Here is a 6,175-nt window from a genome sequence, read left to right on the forward strand (position 1 = left end):
TATGTTTTGTTTCGGTTTTCTTTCCCTCTCTCTGTTACTTTTATTTTTCTTCATGTGCCTTGAAGGTCACATTTTCCACATGTATTTAATACCGACTTGCCCCAGCATGACTGCCATACCACGTCCAATGGAGCCAGGCACAGCCGGGACCTCCACCACAGGGATGTCACAGCATCTCCCCATGGTGGTGTGCGACACCCTAAACGCCCTCACCACTTCCCAGGGGAAAAAGCACATGTGGAGAGACCCAGGCCGTGTGGACAGGGACAGGCACGAGAGAGCACACAGCCACCGGTGCTTGGAGGAAAAGAGGGGAAGCAGCGACGGTCTGGGAGTGAGTCAAGGACAGAGCTCAACAGACTGTGCAAGAGTGAGACGTCGTCTTCAGGGACCTAAGTGTGCAACTGAAGCATTCAGGTCAAGCATCTGCCCAACAGCTGGTTATTTTGCATACGTGTGTGTGTGTGTGTGTGTGTGTGTGTGTGTGTGTGTGTGTTTGTGAATAACCAGCTTGGTTTTCCCCAGCATAAGCCATACCTGTAAAAGCTAGAGACAGAATCAGTGAGCAAAACCTTCTTAAGAACAATTACACATCTGAGAAAGATGAGATTTAGCAAAATTTAAGCAGTCAAATTTGGAGTTGGAGAGAGTGACAACTACAGGAATGATCTTAAAAGTGAAGCAATTAAGATAGCCAACAGTGTGCTGTCAGATTACTGTGGACAAAAAGAAGGACTGATGATTTATGTTACCCTTAAATTACGGGGTGAGTTGCCATAACACCATGCCACCATGGGAAAGGTGCAGGTACGGAGATGTGGCCGGCTTCCGGCTGTACCTTCCTGAACTTCACCACTACAAAATATCAGCCAAAAAGTACAAGACAGAACCTTGCGACACTCAAAGAACACGCTCGTGGGTTTAGTGCTGGAGAAGATCTAAGGAATGAGTTGAGGCTGTGTCCCAAACATCTACCAGGCCACCTGCAATGCCTTGACCCTGCCAATCCATGAGTGCGTGCTAGCCATCGCCATCTAGTCAGGCAGAAGCTGCGACCCAGGGCACACAGGTGGGCTCGAGGTTCCTGTGGTCAGCTTCCTCTTCTCCTTCTCCTTATTCTGCTCCTGCTTCTTCCTCTTGCCCCACCTTGAACTCTGTATTGGCAAGGACTTGTCCGACCGTATTCTTCAATTTCTACTCTTCTTGGCCATTCCCAGTGTTCTCTTGGTAGCTCTTTTCCTGCCATTAACTGTGTTAGTGGACATTGGTGTGGACTTGGAGCTGCCCATCCCACCATGGCCAAATGACACGGAGGAGACGGGGGCGAGGTAGAGGCCTCCACGACCCACAAACCCAGGTGAAGGAAACCGGGAAGGCAGAGTGACACAAGCCTTCGCCCTGCTTCCCACTTCCTCCACGACCCGTTTGATCCCCAAAAGGTCAGCAAATGGGTCTTCAAAAAAGTCTAATGAAAATGGGTCCCTTCCACCAAAACATCCCTGAAGCAAGCATCTGGGTTCCAGAATGCACAACTCGGTCAGAATGACTTCCTCTTCCTCCTCTACCATGCAGCCACTTTTGGCATTCTGGATCCTAGATGACCATCTTTGAGCTACCATCACCTCCTGTTTGAGTTTTCTATCTGCTGCTTCTTGGTTCTCAGGGTTTTCGCCTGATGCGCTTCACTGCTGCTTTGGGGCATGTTTCTTCTCGTCGCAGTGGAGGTGTCTTCTGAAGGCCTCACTTCACGGCCATCCACCGCGTGTCAGCAGACTGGGGGCTGCAGGTGGCCACCGTCTGCCCTGGTGGCTGTGGTGGTGGCCGGTCCCCAGCCTTTCCTTTGTTTCCCTCTCTCTAAGGTCGTAGAATTGCAACAATGTGTTGCACATTCTACAAAAACACACTTCAACTGTATATCAAAATAATTGGATTTAGGAGTAATAGCTGAGGGAAGTGTAGATTCCTAATAGTTTGCTTATCCATGGCGGGATATACTTTTCAACTTATTCTTGTTTAATCACTTAAAATATTAAACATACAGGATGTATACACATTTTGTCATTTTATATCATTAATTGATGTTGTTACATCTCTTGATAACAAAAATGTTATATTTCCAGCACTATATTTTTTGAAGAAATGCATTATACATTAATTTTAACAGACTGAATTATTTGGTTCTATACATCTTTAAGGAACACAGGACTATTTAAGACATGGTTGCATAACGGCAGTCTTTCTAGCTGTTTGCTATTGCTCATTTAACCTTTAGAAGTTTGTACTTCTAATAGGCAAGTGATTATATACTGACAATGGGCTTCTATTTAGTTTTAAGTTGGAAATATGATAATGTATTGGCTAAAATTGTATGTTCCTTTATACAGTGATACTATTTAGCAAATATTTATAAATTGTTAATGTTTTATCAAGAGATGGTAAAATATTCCCATTTCTATTGCAGTTCATGTTATATATATTTTTTTCTTGATTTGAATGATTTCATCAATGGGGTTGGATTACTGTTGCTGTGTAAAGCACTGCTTACCCATTAAGTAGCACTCAATTAACAATCATCACAACATACGAGTTCCTCAATATCAACTATGAAGAAGTGAGAGTGCCTGGTAGCCATCAGCAAGTTATTAACTCCCTGTAAGGAAAAAGAGACAAGAGACAGTCCTTAAGACATCCTGTCAATGTTGTACAACCATCATCATCTTGGTGAAGTTCTGGCTTTAACATTAGTGATCATAAGGCATTAAAAATCAAGAGAACATTCAAATGCTTATGACTCAATTAAATAATAGGTCATGAGAAGAGTAGGCCACTCAAACTGGTAGCAAGTTTCCCACGGAAGTACATAGTAGATATATACATGTATTTTATGCATGTCTATAGTGAATATTCACTGACAAAGGAAGAGATATGAGTGGTCTGAGGCCACTCACAGTTCCATAGGATGATGTCCCTGGATTTTGATCACCTTAATTTCATGTGAGTCACAAAAAAAGAGTGACGTTGCATTACAATCATGATTAAATGAAGTCACACACTTTTACATTACAGTTCTTGCTGGAAGGTACAGAAGACCAGATTCTCAAACACACAAGAAAAAGCAAAGGAGGTTAAAATCAACAACTCTTTTAGAGACAGAATATTAAGATCAAATGCAATACATAGTATACATATTGGTGATAAAAACAAGACTCAGCCTGGCGCTGGTGGCGCATGTCTGTTAGCCCTAGTTATTCAGGAGGCTGAGATCTGAGTTCAAAGCCAGTTTGGGCAGGAAAACCTCTGACACCTTTATGTCCAACTAACCTCCATCTACCCGAAAATAAAGCCAGAAGTGGGACTGTGGTTCAAATGGTAGAATGCTAACCTTGAGTACAAAAGCTGACAGCACTCAGGCTCTTGTTCCAATCCTTAAGACCTACACACACACACACACACACACACACACACACACACACACACACAAATCAACTTACAAAAGAACAGGTACATATGAAGTCCATCACTGGGCATCTATTTGGGAAGCCTAATCTTTCACTTAGTTGTCCAAAATTGAATTAATGTGATAATCCTTGGATCTCATTGGCCTTCAAGTTCCCAGACCTGCTATTGCTAGGTATGCTCTCTTTTCTTTTCTTGACTTAAAAAATGTCCACACAAGGATGCTTGCTGATGAAAATCAAAAAAATTCTTTGAAAGACGAAATTTAAGTAGCCAAGTAAAAGTAATTTACCCATCACATTTATAATCTGGAAGTAAATACTACATCCTAACATACTTCTATTTATTTAAGTATCCTGACAAATAATCTGCTTATGTTTAACAATTGCAAAAATGTAGTGTCACCTCTTCTGCCTCAATTCTTCTCCCTTTAGGTTGAAAGAAACATGTGGAGTGTACCGCCTTGCTCCAATGTGAAAGCCTACCCTTCTAAACATAGAACTGAAACTAAAACACTGACTTCTTAGAAGAGAGACATGAAAAGGCTGTTTAAAATACAATGAGCTTTTGTAGGATATAGGTTAAAATACAGTATTAATACGTTGCACTCATTAATCTAACAATTTTAGTTATGGTTAACTTTTAATAAAGACTTTACTGAGAATATTTTATCCAGAGCTACTGATTCCTTGGGATGAAAAAAAAGATTTTCACATTTAAATAGGAAAAAAATTGAGTTTATGGCCTAAGATTAGATACTTAGTTTACACTGATTTCAAACATAGGACTTTAAATCTTATGTTTTCTGAGATATTGCAACACATAGTCTTAAACAGCCCTTTGTTTAAATTTTAAAAGTTTTATACTGAAAAAGTGAAAACAAACACAACAACCTGTATCATGTCACAACAACAAATATTTCCTAAATGCCTAACCACCTCCGACGTGTATACATCCAAAGATTTCTATACTGGAAGAAGGTGAATCTGAGGTCTGAACTTCTACCATTCTACTATGCAAATGTTCACTCTCCAATGACAATGAAGAAATAAAATATGAAAATAAAATATCAATGAAAATAATATAAATATGAACAATGAAACAGGGAAATAATTTGTCAATGGAAATGAAACAATTTCCAACAAATCTCGGACACAAAACTTATTAGAAAACACTCACTAGCAAGTATAAAGTGTAGTGAAAGGGCTCATAGGCACCATAATGAAAAATTCCTTAGAAACAAGGGGAAAATAGGTTTATATATGAAATATCAACAAATAATCAGAAATTACCAAAAAGACTACAGAGAAATTATGCATGTATAAAGTCACTTAAAGGAAGCCATGATTACATTTGCTCAATGGGGCACTAGAGTACGAAGAATAAAAACAAGTCATGAAGATAAAATTAAGGAAATCATACAGCCTGAAGAAAACAATAAAAGGAAGGGACTCCATCAGCAGCTTCCACATTACAGGAACTATTAATAGAAATTTTCTAGAGAGAAGGAAAATGTATATTAAGAACTCAGTACAAAAATGCAGTATTAAGAATACTTACATGAATGTGAAGCAAATTAATCAACTCCTTAAGTTCAAATCTGTATTAAAAAAATGTTTTCTGACAAGATAGGAACCTCAACAATGTAGAAGGAGTTCATAGTAATGATAATATAAAGTGAATGATTTCATTTATTTAAAGGATGGACACCAGGAGTTGGGTACATGCCAAGATACTTACACTGACACAGTACACTGTAATAGGAAAGAACATTTAGATGAATTGTATACATATGTCTGTAAGTGGGACATCAATAACAGTATACGAAATATACTTGATTTCTGAAGGGAGCAGAGAAAACACATAAAGCACCGAATTATAATGAGTGCACAGAAAGCATTAGACATTTATACATAATCTGTAAGGACTAAACAAATAGAAAACTTTCAACTATGCATAATAATCTCAGTAGATCAATGATAACTTTCTATTTGAATTATCTACATATGATAATTAAAATATAGAGACAGTAAACTAGAAGATAAGGACAAAATTTTGTTGCTACACAAGTAAAACCATGTTAAATACAAAAACACATGCTGTGGAGTAGTTCTGGAGATACCATTCAATGGATTGAAATTTTCACCTATACAAAAAACGAGTGACAGATCTATAATAAAAAATGATCACCAGAGTTAAGAACATTGAAAGGCACCCGGAAAATCTCCAAGGAATTAGGTTTTAAGTCACCTTACCACAGCAGAATGACAGACAAGAGCTCATATTTACATCAATTGCCTGGTCCATTCGGCAATGTTTACATATTTCAAAACATTATGGTCTATATAATCAAAGTATTACATTTTTATGTGTAAATAGATATGGATATTTTAAAAGTAAATCAATATGAAGATATATAGATAACATAAAGGCATAAAAATATATTTATGTGAAACTTCAAATCATACTTCAGAAAAAACTAGACTAAGGGAATAAAGGGACTAAAAGCTCAAGTATTATTCCTAGATGTATAATTGTCCTTAATTTATTTGATGCTAATAAGTATTATGCTAAAGAGACCATCAAATCACAAAAGGAATAGAAAACTAAAATCAAGATCAGGACTGTATGTGGAGATTTTGACGCATCTAGATCAGTAATAGATTAGAAAGCCAAGAATACCCGTAATTACATCATGGCAATTCACAGCATACTCCAT

Source organism: Dipodomys merriami, unplaced genomic scaffold (genome assembly GCF_024711535.1).
Source record: "Dipodomys merriami isolate MVZ:Mamm:240054 unplaced genomic scaffold, mDipMer1.0.p SCAF_615, whole genome shotgun sequence".
NCBI lineage: Eukaryota > Metazoa > Chordata > Mammalia > Rodentia > Heteromyidae > Dipodomys > Dipodomys merriami.